The 21,130-nt window shown below is 42.1% G+C and overlaps 1 protein-coding gene across 1 annotated transcript in view; it reads right to left on the bottom strand.

Moving 5' to 3' along the window:
- Positions 1-21,130, bottom strand: part of HTR2C (5-hydroxytryptamine receptor 2C) — a 281,417-nt gene that overhangs the window by 15,513 nt on the left and 244,774 nt on the right. The window lies entirely within an intron of this gene.

The following is a 21,130-nucleotide window of genomic DNA, read 5'->3' as shown; positions in this document are numbered from 1 at the left end:
ACATGTCCTGCCAAGCTCTGGGCTTCTAACACACTTATCAAAACTAATCAACAGTATCTATAGCAGCTGAAATCACAAAAGACTCCATAATAGTTGAATAATGAGATATTCTTGTATCTTCATTGAGAACATGGATAACTAAAGCAATCTTGAAGTTTACCCCAAGGATCAGAAACATCATTCTGCAGAATCAATGTTATATTAAGAACAATGCAGCTCCATCCTACTGATCTCGAGTGGAAAGGAAGAAACTTTAGTCTCAGAAAGCACATTTTGAAACAAATTACCCGGCCAAGAGAGACTCAGGATACCTTACATTCAGAAACCCGAGATGAACTGAACCAGAGCAAATTATTACGAATTGTCCCAGTGAAGCCCAGGAACCCTTCACAAAGAGCACAACAGAACGAGATGGACACATCAGCTCATTTTACCAGTGGGAAATCTGCAGAAGAAGTGCTAAGTAACACAAAAAACCCACACAAGATCTCAGCTCTGGGGAGATACATCATTTATTTCAGCCAGTTTGCACCACCTTACTAGATGGACTGTAAATGGACTGAAATCCTAAGCTGCAAGTGTTTAAGAAATCCTTATCAAAGGGAAATAAGTAAAGCACTTTGTGGCTGGAACATCTTTACTTTAAAAGGCACCTCTGCCGTACAGATGAATTGAACCTGGTTAAATTATGACTCAGCCCCTTTATGAAGCTACGCTCAAATTCTGTGCTTCCTGCTCTCATTCACACTTTGCAATAGCTTGGGACATAATTGCCATCAACCTGCAATCGAGCTCAGAGCTCCAGCTAAGCACACCTCTGATTTTCTGGGTCTTTAATGATGCTTCAGTGAATGCTCCAGGGAAGAACAAGCCTGATCTCCTTCAAGTGGTACCTGTGCTTCCTGTACAGCCCCAGGCTTTTGCTGCCAGCCCAAGCTAAAACACATTCAGTCACACTTTATCCTTTGTTACTTCTCCCTCTGAGTTGCTAGAGCCAGCTTTCTGATATAGGCTGAACCGAGCTATGAGCACAAGACCTGGAGAAAAGCACAGGGGAGCGTGCCCTGATGGATGAAGCAGTCCCTGTGAATAGGTGCAGGGTGATTGTGACTGTGCAGCAGCCTCTGCACAGAGGGATGGTGATGGTGATGGCTGCTCCTCCCATCAGGCAGACGGCCAGGAAATCTCCAGTGTCTCCAGAAAGGGATGCCAGGCCTGCAGGCTCCCTGTGCGTGGGAGCATCTCCAATCTGATCTATGGCGCTGCAGTGGGTACAATCTGATTCTTGACATTTGCTAGACCTGGAAGAGGTTTCTACAGCAACCACCTTTTCAGCATTGTTGAATGGTAAATAGCCTCTCTTACTTCTTCCTTCAAGCTACCCGAACACTTCCCATGACTGATTTCCCCTGGAACAACTTATGCTATTGATGTGAACTTGGCAACAGCATTACAACCAAAAAATTACCAGAAGCAAAAGCGACAATAAATGTTCATACCCATGGTATGAGGTTAGTAGATGTCTCCTGCTGTCAGCCCTGGCACTGCAGAAACCACAGCCACTGACTGATCAAAGTAATGCTGCCCAGAATTACCACCCAGGAAAACTGTCAGGATGTCTTTAAAGATAAAGGCAATACGAGAGCCCTCCTAATAGCTAATCCTTTTCACCTTTACTGTCCCAAGGCACTCCATTATGATTCTCGCTGAAAAGGCAGTATTATGAGGAGACATTTTACTTTCTCAGGAAGCTTCCTAAAATGATCTGCAATAATAAAATGTCACTCTGGAAATTTGTAGGATGGCAGCTTGTAAGACACGACTATACCTTGATAGGAAGGGCATAATATATATCCTATCTCAAAATGCAATTACTTTTAAGTAAGCATGGTGTGTGCATTTGAAAAACACCTACACAGCCTACAAAGTCAGTAATTTGTACAAAAAGAAAAAAAGTTTATCCTAATTCTGTTTCGAATAAAACATAGGAAATGTGCCCTATGACTGTACCAAGATGCAAACAGGGATTAAAAAAATGTTCTGTAAATGATGTTAGACATTTAAAACAATCTCATCCTTAGAAATATTCTATCTGCAGAAGGTAACATTTCTCTAATTTGTTCTATTTTCTCTCATTTCATACACAAAGAATAGCAATTACTATATATTTAGAAGTGCAGATGACTGAGTGAAATAAATTCTTGGACCCCAGCACTCCTAAACTTTAGTAATTGCATTTCGAATGGAAAGCATGCATCTCAGTCCAAATTTGGTCTTGGAAAGAATGAAACAGTGCTAAATACCTGGGTATTCAAATTCTTTGTAAGAAACTTTGATTTTTGTACCTTGAATTAATCTATGCCCTTAAAATAGTAATATATTTAATGCACTGGCTGGCAGACCAGATAGGGGACTGCTGAACGGAGTTAGATGAATCTAGCAGGGCAGAACAAAAGGCAATATTTCTTTACCCAGTGTGTAATCAAACTGTAGATCTTTTTGCCTTCAGATATTTTGTGGATACTAGAAGTTTACACTGGACAAATTCATAGAGAAAAGTATTATACATAGCACAGAAGACTATTGCAATGATATTACTTTTAGATCAGTGTTAGCTTCTAGCTCTGATCAGGATAAAAACACCGTGTATGAAACCCTGGAAAGAAATTTCTGCAGAATGCCTGTGTATATCACTTCAGCCTCCAAGGCCGAATAGCATGTCATGGAACCTAAGATGCTGTTGTTCTTCACGGGAAACATGACTCAAACACTCATATTTAACGAGGAGTCATGGTCCATAGGTGGGATTTCATCTTCTGCACTGGGATGAAAAAGGAAACCATAGTTCCTTTGTGACACTGAACAGCTGAGATGGGCCAAACTGTTGGCAGCAAAATATAGAAACTCAAATGCATTTTGGCAAAGTCACAGACCATCTCTGTGTGTAGCTAATTTGCTGTTGAATGAGAGTTCCCTTAAATTTTTTGTGCTTTCCATCAAGAAAGATAGCAGCAATGAAATTTAATCACTGTTGTCAGAGATTTTAAGCATATGGGTAAAAAGTGTTGTATAACACTGTGTGTCATTGTGCTATTCACTGCACAAGAGTCAAAATTACCAGCCACTGAAGCAGGAGGTGACTGAATAAGCCAAAACACAGCACATGAAAGCAAAATTAATTATATTGAATAGTAAACCAGAATTACTCCAGATTGTAGGAGGATGGCTGAACTGAAAAAAAAAAAAAAAGTGTTAGAACCTGCAGCTGAAAAGAAACTTTGGGACTGCAGAATAGACAGAGGCTGATACAAAGCCCCTTCCTTCTCCCCAAAGCCTTGAACAAAATCTCATAAGCTTTACCCAGCTTTTTGTGCTAAGTTGGAGTAAACAGGAGTTGTGTGTATGCATACAGACAAACACACCCCATGCTACAAATGGACTGGCTTGCTATATTTAAATTTTTTAAAATGACCATTGCCTGTACGTATTTGCTACTTCTCTAGTGCAATCTGCCCCAGGATACCTCCTGGGAATATGCAGTGTAACACTTGGGACAAATCTAGAATAATAGTGACAAAATGCCTGCTTATACAGCAAAAAAAAAAAGCAGAGTTATGTAAAATTCATTCCTGTAGCTTCAGAAATTTTTCATGGCAAACTCATAGTAAGCTGCAGCAATTGATTCTTTTCCAATCATTAAGAGGAATTTGGAAAAGGCTTCAGAACACATTTGTTGTGTTAAGCCAGTGCTTTCTATCTGTCAGGTTGGATAAAGGGTAAAAGCCACCCTTCAAAATCACACAGGAAGAATAAGGGTATATTTTGTCTTTTACGCTCATGACATTTTGTGTGCATATATATATATACATACACCTATATAATATATAAATACACATATGCATATATAGAAAAAAAAAGAGCCAAGAGGTGCAGAATAAGAACTAGAGATGCTTATCTGTTCAAATACAGCCTCTTAATGTTGTTCATGGGCTTTGCCAAAAACTAAAATACATGTAATATTTCTTTTCAGGTTTCTGATATTTACTGTATTTACATTTTGTTTTAACTATTAGTAGGCCTTGAACTAGTTCTGAATGAACTAATTCTAATGAAGAAGGACATGGACCCGTGGGAGAAGGTCCAGAGGAGGGCCACAAAGATGATCAGAAGGCTGGAGCACCTCTCCTATGAGGACAGGCTGAGAGAGTTGGGGCTGCTCAGCCTGGAGAAGAGGAGGCTCTGGGGAGACCTGATAGCGGTCTTCCAGTACCTCAAGGGGACTGCAGGAAAGCTGGTCTTCCAGTACCTCAAGGGCGCCTATAGGAAAGATGGGGAGAAACTCTTCAGTAGGGCCTGTTGCGATAGGACGAGGGGTAATGGGTTTAAAATAGAGGGAGGTAGATTTAGATTAGATATTAGGAAAAAATTTTTTACAATGAGGGTTGTAGAACACTGGAACAGGTTGCCCAGAGAGGTGGTAGATGCCTCATCCCTGGAAACATTCAAGGCCAGTTTGGATGAGGCTCTGAGCAACCTGATCTAGTTGGAGATGTCCCTGCTCCTTGCAGGGGGGTTGGACTAGATGACCTTTGAAGGTCCCTTCCAACCCTAACCATTCTATGATTCTATAATTGAACTAAAATGGAAGAAAATTATAATTTCTGAATGAATCTTAATCACAGTACAAAGCGCAACATCTCAGCAGTTAACAGGGCAGCAGAGCACATGCTTGAATCATCTCTTGATCGTCCTGTAGCTGCCACAGATCTGTTCCAGGCCGTACACTGACCTACTGTGTAGTGCTCTGACTCCAGAAAGGTCAATGACAGAAATCCAGGAGATGCCTCACTTAATTCTCTGGGAAAAGAGGATACTGCCTTTCAAAATAAGAAGAGTGCAATACCAATAATGGCATTTGCTCAGGTTTCGTTGCTGTACCTCAGAGCAGCATGCAGACGATGGGAAACAGCAGCCCAGAAGATGTACCCAAAAGCTGTCACTTTCTGATAGATTTTGCAGCTTTTGAAGATTCTTTCACATGTTCCAGGGAAAACCACTGTTGTGGGCCGTGGAAAAAAGCCTACTCTTGCCCACTGCTGAAAGTCTTTTTACCCCCATTGCACCATTAATGCATGGCAACTGAAGCTTTTTATACTAACCAGACCTTCCAGAATTCACTTTAAAGTTTCATAGTTGCCACAGGCTTTACAAAAATAGAAAGCAATTACACACAGTTTTAACATTACCACATTGCATTACTCCCAAGGGAATAAAAGAATTTAAATTATTCTCTTCTCTCTCTCTCTTATCTAGGAAGGAAAGTATTTCTTAGCCTGAAATACCACATCATAAGTATAAAGCTATGTATCTCTTTTTTTTTCTGATTTATTTCCCTCAGATTTACATAGACAAATGATATGGAGACTTCCGAATCACCCTGAGAGTCACACAACCAAGACTGTTGAAATTCTCCATCAGGCCTGAGAAGTACAAGAACGTCTTGCTTGACTCCCTGCAGTTCTCAGTGCTTACCAGCACACCCACAGAAGGGATCATGCACATGCAGCCAAGCTTCCTGGCTAGAGGAACGGCTGGTCTCAAGGGCAGCACTGCCAATGCTTCTGATTTTGTCATAAATAGAGTGGAATTTAATATTTTTCTGATCTATTGAACTCCTGGGGTTACATGTGAAATTGAGTTTACCTTTAAGTTTCTAGCCTGCATTTTTCTAGAGGAAAAAAAGGCTATCCTATCTGGATCCCTCAAGCACAGTCAAGCACAAGGACATAATCTACACACAAAGAATGAAGATGCCTTTTAGGAGAAGGACTGTATTCCTGAATGCTGCAAGTCCAAAAAGGCTTGAGGGTCCCAACTCAGCAGAGGATGGGCTCTCACGTAACGCAATGGCTAAGAGACCATCAAGTGAAAAAAGGAGGGTGACACTGTGTCCAGATGTGGTGTTGGTGACACTGCTGCTGGCTCCTTGCACTTGAACCTCTGTGCCCAGAAGATGTTATTTTCCCCTAGTGCAACTCCACACAAAGGATTTACTTGAGTCTGTGCCACTGATCACATACAAACTGGGCTATGCCACTATTCCTGAGCTTCAGTTTTCCACCAAGCTATTAATTTTTCACCTCATGGAGCCATCAGCACAGCACAAGTGGCCCTGGGGCAGGGAGCAGCAGGCAATGGGCACAGGGCAGTGTTGTCTCCTTCAGAAACCCCTCACTGTCAAGAGAAACCCTGGCAGAGCTGTATGTGCCTCCAGAGGTCATTTGGTTCTTGCCTCACAAGTTATAGTGATTAATTGATGTGACTGTATTTTATTGCAAATTAGACAATTGTACTTATTATGCTGTTTTAAGAATTTTTAATAATTGTGTTAGATTTTGCTTTCTATCCAGTATGGCAATGACATGCCCTCATGCCTACTTCTGAAAGAAATAAATTTAAAGCCAGAATGGATGTAATTATTTGATCTAGGGAAAGGTTACTTGAATATCATTTAAGTAATATTTTAAATGCAAGGAGCCAGCTTTATTGTATATTATACTTAAAACAACTCTTCTAATAAAGTGGGATGTTTGCTAAGAAGAAAACAAGAGAATGCTGTTGCTATCCCAAAGGCAGCATGCCTTCTTGTAGGGAAATATCAAATTATTCTGGTGTGGTCTGTCATGCCATTAATCCGTATGTTACATTCATCTTTTCATTATTGGCAGAGACTAAAACTATGTTTGAAGTCAGAGGAAAAATTTCTAGGCTCAATAATGTTATTTGCTCACAGTGTAAGCAGCAGTAGCTACATCTGGAATTTTTATGTTGAGTGACATGGACAGTTAACATGGCAACAGCACAATTAATTGAATTGTATCACCAACTTCATATAAAGAGTTCCTCACAGCATTTAAACTCCAACAGAGATATGATCTCTTCACACAGTTCTGAGATATAAGTTCTTCATAATGCTTTATCTAAATGAAACCACAGTCTAATAAAATATACACACTGGTAAACATTTTCTTTTTACTGATGTTCTGTATGTCAGCACAACAGCAGGACAGTGGCCTCTCCTTTAATTTGCTTCCTGCAGGCTATGGATCAGCCTTCACTTGTTATTTAAACAACTAATAAAACAACAGTTGAACCAACGTGACCCTGGAAAATAAGACCAAGAGCAAACACAGACCCCAAATTAATACCTTAGAAATGTTAAAATATAAATATTTTCTAAAAAAAAATGTTTCATAACAAACTGCAGAAACTTGTGACAATAACAGGTGTTTTTCCCTATTTTGTTGAAATTGAAAAAGATCCATTATCACAAGAAATAGCTGCCAAAACATACAGATCTTTTGAGGAAACTAAAATTCAGAACTGAAAATGAGGCGGCATTATTCAGATTACAGCTGGCTGCTGAGCAGTTACCTTACTGGGAACAAAGAAGCCATAGAACCATAGAATCATAGAATGGTTAAGGTTGGAAGGGACCTTCAAAGGTCATCTAGTCCAACCCCCCTGCAAGGAGCAGGGACATCTCCAACTAGATCAGGTTGCTCAGAGCCTCATCCAAACTGGCCTTGAATGATTCCAGGGATGGGGCATCCACCATCTCTCTGGGCAACCTGTGCCAGTGTTCTACAACTTGCATTGTAAAAAAAAATTTTTCCTAATATCTAATCTAAATCTACCTCCCTCTATTTTGAAACCAGTACCCCTAGTCCTGTCACAACAGGCCCTGCTGAAGAGTTTCTCCCTGTCTTTCTTGTAGGCCCCCTTGAGGTACTGGAAGACCGCTATCAGGTCTCCCCGGAGCCTCCTCTTCTCCAGGCTGAACAGCCCCAACTCTCTCAGCTTGTCCTCATAGGAGAGGTGCTCCAGCCCTCTGATCATCTTCATGGCCCTCCTCTGGACCCTCTCCAACTGGTCCATGTCCTTCTTATGTTGGGGGCTCCAGAACTGGATGCAGTACTGCAGGTGGGGTCTCACCAAGGCCGAGTAGAGGGGCAGAATCACCTCCCTCGACCTGCTGGCCACGCTTCTCTTGATGCAGCCCAGAATGAGGTTGGCCTTCTGGGCTGCAAGGCTGCATTGCTGGCTCATGTTGAGCTTCTCATCCACCAGCACTCCCAAGACCCTCTCCTCGGGGCTGCTCTCAATCCATTCTCTGCCCAGCCTGTATTTGTGCCTGGGATTGCCACGACCCATTTGCATGACCTTGCACTTGGCCTGGTTGAACTTCATGAGGTTGGCACGGGCCCACCTCTCCAGCCTGTCAAGGTCCCTCTGGGTGGCATCCCTCCCTTCCAGCATGTCAACGGCACCAGACAACTTGGTGTCATTGGTGAACTTGCTGAGGGTGCACTCTATCCCACTGTCCATGTCGCCGACAAAGATGTTGAACAGGGCTGGGCCCAGCACGGACCCCTGAGGGATGCCACTCGTGACCGGTCTCCACATGGACATTGAGCCGTTGACCACCACTCTCTGAGTGCAGCCATCCAGCCAGTTCCTTATCCACCTCTTGTCCATCTGCTTGAATCCACAGTTTCGAATATCAAATAAAGTTAGACTATGGCTCTACCCTAGGACTGGCTCTGGGGCTAGCAAGAGGACACAAAACCATACAGAGTGGATCTTTTTAGGTCTTCAGTTTGATTTCAGCGTAACTCAGTGGCAATCTGGACATTCATGCCATCCTGACTGCTGTCTGGGAGCCTACCTAGAATTAATCATCTTTCTCAGCTCAAGCTCCATCCTCGCAATGCAGCTGAACAAACTGGCCTCCAAATCCTGATAAAATGTCTGATTTCAGAAAAAGACATAATCGAGATTTCCTTCATTTGATGTAAAGGGTTCTGTATTCAGAGAGCACAGGTCTGTCACCTTTAACTAGACAATGCTTTTACTAAATATTCCAGGAAGACAGTCAATTTAATAAAAATTTACATACTTACTCTAAAACAAACTTCTGCAAATCACTGCATACAGATGCAGATGTTTTCAGGAGTTTTGTTAGTCTGGTATACCATACATGCCCGGTACATACATGCCCTCTGTGGGGGGAAGTAAATAATTGCATCTGAGGATACAGAGCAAGATCTGCAGTTTGAAAAGCAGCAGTGATTTTGCTTCCCAGTTGCTCGGCTACAGCCATCATTTTGGCCCGCATTGCAAGTGCTATGCTTACACCGGTCTAATGCCAATGGAAAGTGCAACCCACACTCAAGTGCTTTGATGAATTCAGTGATATCAAAGCAGTTCAGTGAGTCAGTTTTCCTTCTTACTGTACAGCACATCTTCCTCAACAGCAGGAAAGCTATTAGGGACAGTGGGTTAATTGTCTGGCTGAACTTCATGCCAACATGAGTCAGAGTTTGCTTGTCTGATGAGGTTAAAAGCCAGTACAAGCAATCAGTGAGACTGATAGTGGCAAGAAATCACCTCAAGCAAGGGCAATAAGCCATATTTTGATCACACTCACAGATGTTTATTTCCATTTCTGATATTTCTCAGAGCAGAGGACTTGCAAAATGCATTCCCTGCTTAGCTTCCTCCAAGCTGATGGGCATCTCTGAGTCTTCATACAGGTAGAAATGCCAGCGTGAGAGTGCTCCACAGCAACCGCTGTAAAAACCAATTATTTGGGGGTTGCTAAGAAGCCTAGAAATTCTGCTCCATATCCTTGAGTGCCATCTGCTGTCCTCCTGTCACTGAATACCTTAGATGCAAACCTTCTGCTTGCAAAGCGTTTCTGCCACCATGCCCAGGCTGCTTCTGACCAAGAACAGGTACATCTTTCATTACAGGAGAAGTGCTGGGCTGGAGTTCATCACAATGCAAACTTTGTGAAAGGTGGGAGTCTGAAAGGTGATAGAACAGCACCTTCAGTGGCTTTCTCAAGGAAAGAATTTGCTAATGAACACTATTAGATATGCAGTAATCCCAAGGAAATCTGTGAACATGTGAACAAGCACCACTGTTTCTAGAGTTTTACGGCCACCGTGTGCCAATCCAGTACAGTAATCTGTGCACGTGCAGCCTGCCCCGATTAAAAGGCAATGCACAAAGCATCACTGTCCTTCCCTGGAACAGGAGTGGAACAGAATTCATCCAGTATGTAAACAAGATTCAAATATTTAATTAGATAATTCTAGAAAATGCATGTATTCCTAATCAGTTCTATACTCTATAGGAACAACCTGCTGAACCATGGAGTGCACAAACAACCCCCAGATTGCACCCAGAAATGTACAGTCATCCACCGGGATTCTTGTAGTGGTACAATCCAGACTTACACTTCGGGGGAATTTTGCTGATAACTTTCTTTTAGCTGAGGAATAGGATGTACAAATGAGATGAAGTAAACAAGTGCAGCTAAACTAGACCAAGTTACTTAACTGCTTGAGACCTTTTCAAATCTTGCACAATATATGAAAAATTACATTTTGGTAGCTTTTATCTTCCAGTACAATGTTTCAAAGTCTGGAGTCCCTTTCCTTCCATGTTCAACTTTAATATCCAGCCATCCTTCCCCACTTCTTCCCCCTGTTATCTCAGAATAATTAAATATTTCACCATTTTGCTGGGCCACAGGAACCCCAGAGGCTCCTTTCACAGGCCTGAAGAATAATTTTGCACAGCAGGACTAGGTCTGTAAGCTTCATTGGCAGCTACGCCGGACAGTGTGGTGTCTGCCAGAAAGCCCATTTCTCTGTCAGTGGCACAGGAGGCCTTCCTAGACAGTCCAGACTCCCGCAGCACACAGACGTGCAAGCAGAGCCCCTGGCGTGATCTACTCTGCTTCTATCACTGTTAGAAAGTACAAACTTTAAATACTCATGTTTAATTGAACCTCTCTGTGAGGAAGTATGGACAGAATCACAGTCTGGGGATGTCTCTGCATTAAGCCTTGGAGGGAAGAAGGCTCGCGGACTTCACCTCAGCATGTTGCAGTATTTCTTCCGTTCTCATCTGCAGAGGCCTGCAGGCTAATTCTGTCTTCAGCCCAGGAGCAGCCAGTGCTACGACTGAGACACTCAACTCCTGGACCTCCCATGGAATTTCATTCATTTAGCCAAGCCAGGACCAATCTCCCATCTGGGTGTGACACTCAGGGAAGACTGCCTCGTGCCAAGCCCCCTTGCCATGAACAGGGCAGGTCACCCTGTCACCAGCATCCAAAGCAACGCTGGGAAAGCAGGAGTCTGGGAAGGCTGCATGTAGCCGAAGCTGCACTGAGAAACATGGGGCTTCTGCACCCGACTCGCCCCACGCCCACCCAGCAGAGTCCATACACGCCCAGCCAGCCTAATGCAGTGCAATTTTAATCCAGCCCTTTACTCCAGGCAATCAATTTGTTACTCAGCGTGACAGCCCAACATGTAAAACTACATAATATGATGTTAAGGATTTGCATTATTGTAAACATTTTGTACACAACTGGTTACTTATTAAAACTGCTCACTACTAACAGAGGCTAATACAAAAGACTTGAACTTGGAATAAGATTTAGTCTTAGATTATGGTGCTTTCATACTGCAACATTTATAGCCTATAAAATGCCAGATTGTTGTCAAATTGCTGCATGAGGATGCGTATGACTCAACTCAGCACAGTTTTCTTTAGAGATTTAAAAACACGTCAGACTATGGCAACACATGTCCCTTCATCCCCGCATCCTGGAATTCAGGAGATATCCCTCAGCCAAAAAGAAAACAAAGAGGCAGCAACATCAATCCTGCCTGACTTTATGTCCCTCTCTGACAAATGATGCAGGTACACAGTTTTGAATCCTGTGAAGGTCTGCGTTGAAAATGGCAATGCGGGATGAGGTGATCCCGTTTCCCATAACAATGTTTTGGCATGTGGAACATATTTCAGATGGGTAACATCAGAAGGAAAGTGAAACTTAACATATGACCACTATCTGGGTACGGTCATACTCCTTTATTTTTGAGTTTTGCAGAAATTGTAGGTCTATTGTAAGTTCCACCAACATGAAGTAGAAGTTTAATTTAATATGGATAAATGAAGTGTGGGTGTACTGATAAATTAGAAAGAATACTATTACCCAGAAAATTATAGTGGTCTCATGAGGTGGAAAAGGAAACTAAAGAAATTATATTCAGTTAAGTTATACCATTGGGTTTTTTGATAGACTTGTTTTTGCTTTGTAATCAAGTGCAATGTTATTTTATTATAATGTTTATACTATTATTACAGTGTAATCTTGCACTTGATTACAAATCAAAACCAGGAATAACTATGACAATAAAATAATCCATTAACACAATAATCTTGCAAAATGTAATAAAATAAGTGCGGTCATAGATTTAACAAATGTAAATGAGTAATATGGGTGCCATAGTAGAACTAGTTACTGCCAAGATACAAGAGGTACTTATGTCAATATGGACTAGAAAAAGCTTGGAAAAATCATTATGGAAAGTAGATAAAGTAAGATGCAAAGGGCATGTTTAAAGGATTTCTTCTTGGAAGCTGGTTTTCATGTGTTCATGCTTGTCAATATCAACTCGCCATGTTATATTAAAAAATCTCCTTGTTCTGCTGTTGTGCATCTTGAAGACAGCTAGCTTTTAAGAGTAAAGTAAACTCATGACTTTTGGCTTCTGCTATGTTAAAATGCAATCTCTCTTTTGGTTCATTTCAGATCAGCTGATCAGAAGGAATAAACAAAAGCTTAACTGGCAAATTCAAAATTTTGCCCAACAAATTCAAAATTTAAATAGTGGAGTAAGAAATAGTTATCATTCAGAACAAAAGTGCAGCAGTAAGGGCAGAGCTCTCCTGCCTCCTAAAACCATCAATATTCATAGATGTCAGAAACGCATTTACAGTCTTCTGCATCCCAGAGGGTGCCAAATAGGTATGGTAAAAGCCTGTCATACAATTTCCATATCTCAACAACACCAAGACCTTTTCCTACAGCTGCTGCCTCTGATTGAGGATGGAAATAGACTTTTATAAAAACAAGTGAAACACCCAAAACTTACCTAAAATAAACACACTGAAAAAAAATTATACATCAGAAGGTGGAAACAGATTGGCCAGAGTAACAACTGGTTTGTCCCGATAACTCCAGCACAGCTGGAGAAGAGAGCCTGCTGCAAACATGTCAACAGGAATGGAAATCAAACTGCCCAAAAAATGACAGAGAATCAACAGAACATTATTGATGGTTCTGCTTTGCCCATAAAATCTCACACTTAAGAGTTGACAGAGAAACTAGGTATTTAATGTTTGTGCATTACTCATTGAACTTTGTAGTCCTAAGCGTTTTTCATCCAGGAACTGAGACAGCATCTTGGAGGAGATATTCACTCACCAAACCTGCTGCTGTCACTGTGCTTATCAGAGTTCCTGCAGGAACAGTGAAGTTTTCCAACAACGAGACTTACTACAACCAGAAAACACGAAGGAGGCTAGGAAAATGGAATATAAATTTGAAACTAATGCATGAAACGAAATGTTGATATAGCACATATTGATAATCACAGCCTAGGCTCTGTGACAGGCTCATGCACTAATTCCCCTCATCTCATTAGCATCTTTAACAACAATTTTGACAGAAAAGCTAGTGAGGATCCATTCTCTTTCCCTTGTGAGTTGTCCATTCAGAAAAGGGTTGTATTGCGTCAATGAGACAGCATGCAAATTAGCGCAAGGCAGAGCAATTGGCATCTGGCCCCTCTTTCATCAGTGTAATTTCCATTTAATTACCATGCAAGCAGATGAATCACATCAGAGCCTTTTTCCTAGCATGTGCTGATAAAACACAAAGTGGGAACTTAGTGCTACTCTTACCATTAGCTTTCAGGGAAGTGAACTAAACTACGAAGGTATTCATGCATATTTTAATGAATATTAGACAACTCAAGAACTAAAATTTCAAGGGATATGTCATGTGAATTGGAGAGAGACATTAAAATCATAATTTGCTGAGTAGAATTTAATTAAATCAACTCAACAGACAGATGTGAAAGTAAGTAGAAGAAAAATTATCTGTTAATTCTGAGTTAATTGACCCAATCCTGGAGACATTCATAATTCAAACTAATGTATTACATTGGTATATTTGTCTTACAATATATCTAAGTGCTTTTCAGAGATTTCACGTTGCTTCTCTGCATTCATTTCCATCTAGTGTAAAGCAGTTGTCTATATATGTATTGGCCGGCAAAATGGCAGTGATTTTTCCATACTTTTGAGCTCAAAGGCTGGGTTGATGTTGTGGTTTTCTTTGGGGGGGGGGGGGGGGGCGGGGAGGCAGGGGGCCTAAGGTGGTAGCTTCTGTAAGAAGCTGCTAGAAGTCGCTCCCCTTTGTTCAGTGGACTTGGCCAGGCCTAGGGAAGATCCACTGCTGTCCAAGGCCGAGCCAATTGGTAGCAGAATGTTCCCTGATAATGCCTCTGCAATAAGGTATTTAAGAAGGGGAAAAACAGGAAAAAAAAGAGAAGTGAAGATGTGAAGGAGCTGAGTGGGGGCAGAGATGGGGAGGCGCGAGCCTTGTGCGCCTTGCAGCCCTCACCCTCTGGCCTCTTACCTGGTGGCCGTCTGGGCCCAACTCGGCCCGTCCCGGCTGCAAGAAGTGGAGAGGAGATGAGATGTGAATGAGATGTGAGGAGATTCTGAGAGGCGTCTGCCAGCTTGTTGTGAAGAATTTTTCTTGTGAGAGGAATGGCTGCAGACACCAAGGTCAGTGAAGAAGGAGGGGGAGCAGTAATGCTGCTCCTGGCCGAGATTCCCCTGCAGCCCGTGGTGCAGCCCATGGTGGAGCAGGCTGTCCCCCTGCAGCCCATGGAGGTCCACAGAAGAGCAGGTGGATGCCTGAAGGAGGCTGTGGCCCATGGAGGTCCTGCTGGGGCAGCCATTCTGGAGAGACTGCACCCCATGGAAGAGATGACCCACGCCAGAGCAGTTTCACGAAGGACTGTGGCCCATGGGAGGGACCCCACAGTGGAGCAGGGGAGGAACGTGAGGAGTTCTTCCCCTGAGGAGGAAGCAGCGGCGTAAAACAACGTGTGATGAACTGACTATGACCGCCATTCCCTCTTCCCCCCTGTGCTGCTTGCAGGGGAAAGGTAGTAGAGATAATGTTAAGCCTGGGAAGAGGGAGGGATGGGGAGGTTATCTTGTTCTCTGTCTCATTATCCTGCTGTTCTTCGTAATAAATGAATAGTTTTCCCCAAGTTGAGTCTGTTTTGCCCGTAATGGTAACATTAGGGATTTTCTCCCTGTCCTTATCTCAAACCTTGAGCCGTTTTTCTTATGTTATCTCCCCCTATTCTCTCGGAGGGTGGGGGGAGTGAGAGAGAGACTGCATAGTCTGGTCCCGATCGGGGCTGAACTACGACAGTTGGCCATTACTTATGCCTCTTCTAAATATGTATTAGGCAGTTCCTTGGAGTCTTGGCATGTCACCATGACCCAGGTTGATCCCTTAGGCAAGAAATTGCAATATTATTGAGTTAATCACATAAAGAACATTAAGGTTACCATACGCTCAAAAGAAATAATACTTACTTTCACAAAACACTGCCCTTAACACAATACACTAAAAGAGACAAACACGATAAGATGTATACAAATATACCAAACACCAAAATGCTGACATAAGACATCTATCTGCATACAACAACAGACTTCCCAAGTGAATACAGGGCATAATTTCCAAACAGAACAAGGATGAAAGAGTTTTTCAATTACATGTTAAGTCAAGGCAGAGTACAGAAATACAGCTGACCATCCTTGGAGTCCTTCTGCATTTCCCTCTATGTTCTCCAATATCTGCAGCTGCAGCCAGCACAGGAAAATGAGCCATATGCTAATCTTTACAACAGACTGCAAGTCGGATCATTCCTGGAAATTATAACCGCTTGTCGGCAAGTGTTGAGAAACACATGCTACTAACTAGTTCCTCATCCCAATTTCACTCTGCTAGGGTGAGTGAGAAGAGATAGCAAGTTCTCAGTATGAGATAATACATCCTAGATATTTGGTGTGTGAAAGTGTTGCTAGATTTAGCTGCACGCATCTTCTAGGAGGTGGAAGCAAAGGCTTTTATGGACAAGAGAAAACAGAAGTAAAATAACTGGTATGGCATGTTCAGGATGGACAGAATGGATGAAGTCATTGAGATGCACTCCTCTGTCACAGGTCAGGCCAGGTTGCTGTGGTCACATCTGTGTTTTAAACTCCAGGTCAAACTCATATCATGCTTCTAAATGGAGAATATTTTATTTCCCACTTTCCTAAGTTAATTTAATGTTTGGGTAAAGATTAAGAGGAGTTGCTATCCTTTCCACCTGCCATTCCCTGGAATTTACTATTCCTCTCTCTTTCTGCCCCCCCCCCCTTCTTTTTTTTTTAATTTAAAAAAGAGCACATTGTTTACAAAATTCAATAAAAGTACATGTCAGTTCACAGGCAGCTCCCTTGCTCACTAAGCAGATGCTGCTTGAACATCAGGGTTTGTAGTGCAGCTGGAGAGGCAGCGCATATTTTCACTGGGTCTTCCTCCAGATGGCCAACAGATTGTGAGAATGAGGGAGGCCCAAGATACAGCCAAAGCTGAACTCAGGTGAGTTTTGCAAAGGGGCACCTAGGCTGGGCCGAGCATTTGTATCTCAGATAAAGTCCCTGTAAGAAGCTATCACAGATAAATACATATGTACAATGACATAGATTAAAATGAACTCAGTCTTGGGAAAATGTCTGCAATTCTGGTTAAATTCTTTCTTTTTAGTTTAAAATTTAAGTTTAAGAATAGAGGATTAAACATACCTAAGGAACACTCTGGGTGGCTGTGTCTCACATGGCCCCAGCACGCAGAGGTGGTCCTGTTCTTCCTTTCAGATGAGGCTAAAAGTCTGTGGGAAACCCATTAGCTGTCTTCATTTTACTTGTTATCTCACTGATCTGCCTCATCTATATATTTTATATATAACAACTATGCTTTTCTCATTGTCTTGTATCAATTTCTCGTTTGCTAAAAAGCATGTAGGTTTATATTTCTTTTCAACTAAACTCATAAAAGTTAATTACAATGAGGCAACACACAAAGCTACTACTGAATCTAACAGGCTACTGTCATAAAAAGTAAACGAATATTCATGCATTTTAAAGCACATTTAGCTTCACTGATGTAGAAGCAAATTGGGCATGAGAAGATTGCACTGACAGCATTAAAATTGCTGCTGTATTAAAACTGACACCAGTACTCCTGTAAAACAGACATGTAACTATACACACTCCAGGTTTTGGGGGCCTTACACTCCAGTGAATTTTAGAACTCATTGCCTCTTCCAAAAATTTTTAGCAAAAGGATGAAATAAAAAATATAATTGGATCTAAATCTTTATTTGCCTTAAAGAACAGCACTTAAATGTGTGCCATTCAAAATCATTCTAATGAGTCATACTTGAACATAAAAGATTAATCTTGGATGGGCAATTCTCAATTACACTGGGCAGGCAAGACATGCTTGTCCAATTTAGTGTCTAAAATAAGAAAAATAGCTCCCTGATTGGATGCAGCATACATGCTGTGGGTAAATTAGAAAACTAGAGGTCCATATGTTCAACTAGTGTAAGTAGGAGTTAATTCACTGAAATATGAAGTATTTTAACATGTCCCTTCACCTCTCAGGAATCTGGGAGGAGGACAAATGGGGACTCTGCCAGTCTTTTCTGCCAGATTTGTAGAGGCTGCATCCAAAGAAACATCCTCACTGAGATGCCTGAGTGATATTTTACATGTTTAGTGCTTACCTAGAACTGCTTCGATGGTGTGTTTTAGGGTGAGACCACATCTCAAGTTGAGCTGCGGAGCTGGAAGTGGTGGAAAAAACCTGCCTCCCCTCAGGAAGTGCCCGCTGAGGCTTCGCTACAGAAACTTGCTCTGCACCTGCTCTCATTACCAATCAGCTTTATTTCAGACCACAGCCTTCAATAACTTAGAGATGAAGTGCCTAACTGACTTGGTGATGACTTCTTGTGCCCTGGGAGAGAGGAAATAGTGATAACAGACTCCCCTGGATAAAACTGCAAAGGGGAAGCGGCCCAGTTTACAGACTTCTGAAGGAAAGTTGCAAAGCACATTTACTTCTTACGAACTACAAAGATACATGGAGGCTCTGCTTTTTTTCACACTGCAGCGTTAGGATTTTCTATTTAAAAACTGCTTCTTGCAAGAAAGTTGAGGTTGGCAAAGAGATGAATTCTTGATTTTGTAGTAAGGTGCTCAGAGATTTGTCATGGGTTTGTGCTGCTACACACTGACACATACAGATTCTGGCTTTGGCATCCCAACAGCAGGCAGGCCTGAAAGGAAACGCTCTGGAAGATGAAAGATACAACTGCAGTAGTTCAATGTCTTACTAATACTTGGTAGCAAACCACAGGTCACAGCAAGTCAGAAAGTCCTGTCACTCCTGTATTCCTGTGGGATCAGGAAACTCTCCTTGGAATCTCTTTGTGATTTCGTTTTCCTATTTGTATGATGATGCTCAGCAAAATATTATTTCTTTCTCTAAGGTGAATTTCCTTCCTCTACCTTATTGAAATTTTTATTTTTTAACCACAACCAATGAAATCAACAAAAACCTCTCAACAGTCTCAGCCAAGCCAGAAGAGTGGAGTTCACTCCTTTTCCAGCAGGAAACAGAGCAAAAGAGAAGCACCTTAGGGAGAACCGGCCACACAAAGCCAAGGTAAAGGCAATCACAAGAAGCTTTTCATCCCAAACCACATTAAGCAACTGAATGCCCACTGAAATACACTTTAGGATCAGGCCTTGCACAGGCTGTGAGCACATTTCAGCACCAACCTGAATGTTTCACACCATGTAGCATTAGGTCATCTTACTTGGACAAATGCCAGCTCATTCCTCTTACTTATATGTACCATAAAGCTTTAACAGGAGAGTGGCTCGTGCTTTATGTGATGGTGCTGAAACCTAATAAACAGCAATGCCACAAAGCTACATTGCAGCAGCAGAACTTAGACTCAGAGGAGGGCAGCAAAACATCTGGGACCCTTCTAGACAAGGGATGCTGCTGTAGTCATGCCATAAGCTACAGTCATGACGAAATAGGAGAAGTGTAAAGAGAGTTGGAGGAGGCAGAGAAGTGCTCTGGCAAAAGCCCTGGCCTCTCTGAACTTGCTGCCAGTGTTCCCAGTGACTTTTGCATGATCAGGATCTTCCCTGGTGCATTTTGTAGGAAAATATTCCCTAGGTCCACCTGTAAGCACAGGGGAAAAAAAAAAAAAAAAGTCACACGTTACCTACCTGCAGCCTGCTGCTGCTGATCAAAGCAAAGGAGGCAGTAACACATTTAACAAACAAGATCTAGGGTGTTCTTTGGCATTCCTTTTTTTTTTTCCTACATTTTGGACAAAAAGGAAAAAAAAAAGGAAAAGACTTATCTTTTCTACAAGATGGGTCACCTTTAATCTTAGAAATATGGATTCATGCTTCCATGCAGCATTTTCCAGATTAGTACAACTGATTTTTTTTCAGGCCTTTCTACAAGAGGCTCCATATGCAAAAAAACCTGTCAAACTCACAGGGCAAATTATGAGTTTCTGCAGCATCCCTCACAATCTATGAAAAATTGAGGCCACAAGCACATTTTCCTGAAAAAGGCCAGGATTAGCTCTCAGCCTGGCAGTGCTGTAACGTACTGAGACTATCAAATGGTGCGTGTGTGTCTCACTTGCACCTGACACCCATCACTGCCAGGCTGGGACACAGGCATAGCCCCCTGACCTGCTGATGTGCACTCTGCTCTTGAGGGCATACCCAGGGTCTCTGTGATCCCCTCGACCTCTCGGGGGTGGGGGGGGGGGTGGTGTGTTTAATTAAACAGAAGCTGTTGGAAGTTTTTGTGCTGTGTTAATCTGTGCTGGATTGAGCAACCTGAGCTCCGTGTGCAAAAACATCATCTCTGGCAGATCGCAGGCTAAAGACTCCATCAACCCACAGTAGGCAAAGTAGCTGGCTGCTTAAACAGCAAGAGGTTAGGAGGAGCAAAAAAGCATGTTTACAAATGTGAAATGTTTATTGTTCTCTGGTGTTTTTTTTTCTAAAGATGGCATATGGACAAAAACTTCTTGTCAATGGGAATGAACACCAGGAGGCTAATAAAGAATACCTCTGCCTACACTGAGAAGCAGGCTGAAGCCAGAGCTAGATGATACACAGGCAATGCAGAGTGAAGAAATAACAAGGAAAAGGCAGGTGGTAAAAAATTACATAGTAACAGTTCTGCCTCTGTATCCGACAGCAGAAATTGGTCTTCAGAGTACTATAAACTGATGCTCCACAATGTGGATTATAGCAGAGCTTAAATTAGTCATAAGGACCTCACAGAAAACTGCAGGTAAGAAAGGTGCCATTCAAACTCTCTTAAGTCTGATGTTGATTTACTCCAGGGAAAATCCTCTTTGCAACAGCAAACCCTTTGCGACATCATCCAGAGCTCAGCAGTATGGGAAACAAGAATAGAGACCTAAGGCAAGGGGTGCTCTGCTGTACCAGAAAAAAAAAAAAAAAAAAAAAAAAGACAAGACTTCTCACATGCAAGTGGACCCAAGCAATTCTGAAGTGATGGGCAAAAAGCTTGCAGGGAACAACTAATATGTGAGCATCCTGGGAGCTCAGGCACAGCTGTCCTCCTCGCTGTCAGAGACGGACATGCTGAGCTCCTTCCTTGGAGGAAGGTGCTTGCTGACCACAGAAACTGGGTCCTATTTCCCTCAGGCTCCAGAGAGCTGCCCAGTTCACAGCACACACTTGCAAACTCCAGACTGAACCTCAAAGCTTCACAGCGCTGAAGTAGCTTTTGCTATTCGAGTGCTGAAAGGTGGCATTTGAGTTTCTCGGCAGTGTTGCAGGGTTGGAAATTTGTTTTCATTCAGCATTAGAATAAACATGAGAACTTTTGAAGATTTTTGCAAGAATAGAGTTATGTTAAAAAATACACATTTTCAAGACAAAATTTCCACTGTATAGCTTGAAATATAGTTCAATATGCCCTAGTGATTATTATGTTACTGGCTAAATTTTTAATTTTTGCACAACAGATCATCATGAAACTTGC

Source organism: Chlamydotis macqueenii, chromosome 11 (genome assembly GCF_036417535.1).
Source record: "Chlamydotis macqueenii isolate bChlMac1 chromosome 11, bChlMac1.mat, whole genome shotgun sequence".
Classification (NCBI taxonomy): Eukaryota; Metazoa; Chordata; class Aves; order Otidiformes; family Otididae; genus Chlamydotis; species Chlamydotis macqueenii.
This window is presented reverse-complemented; position numbering and strand designations above follow the sequence as displayed.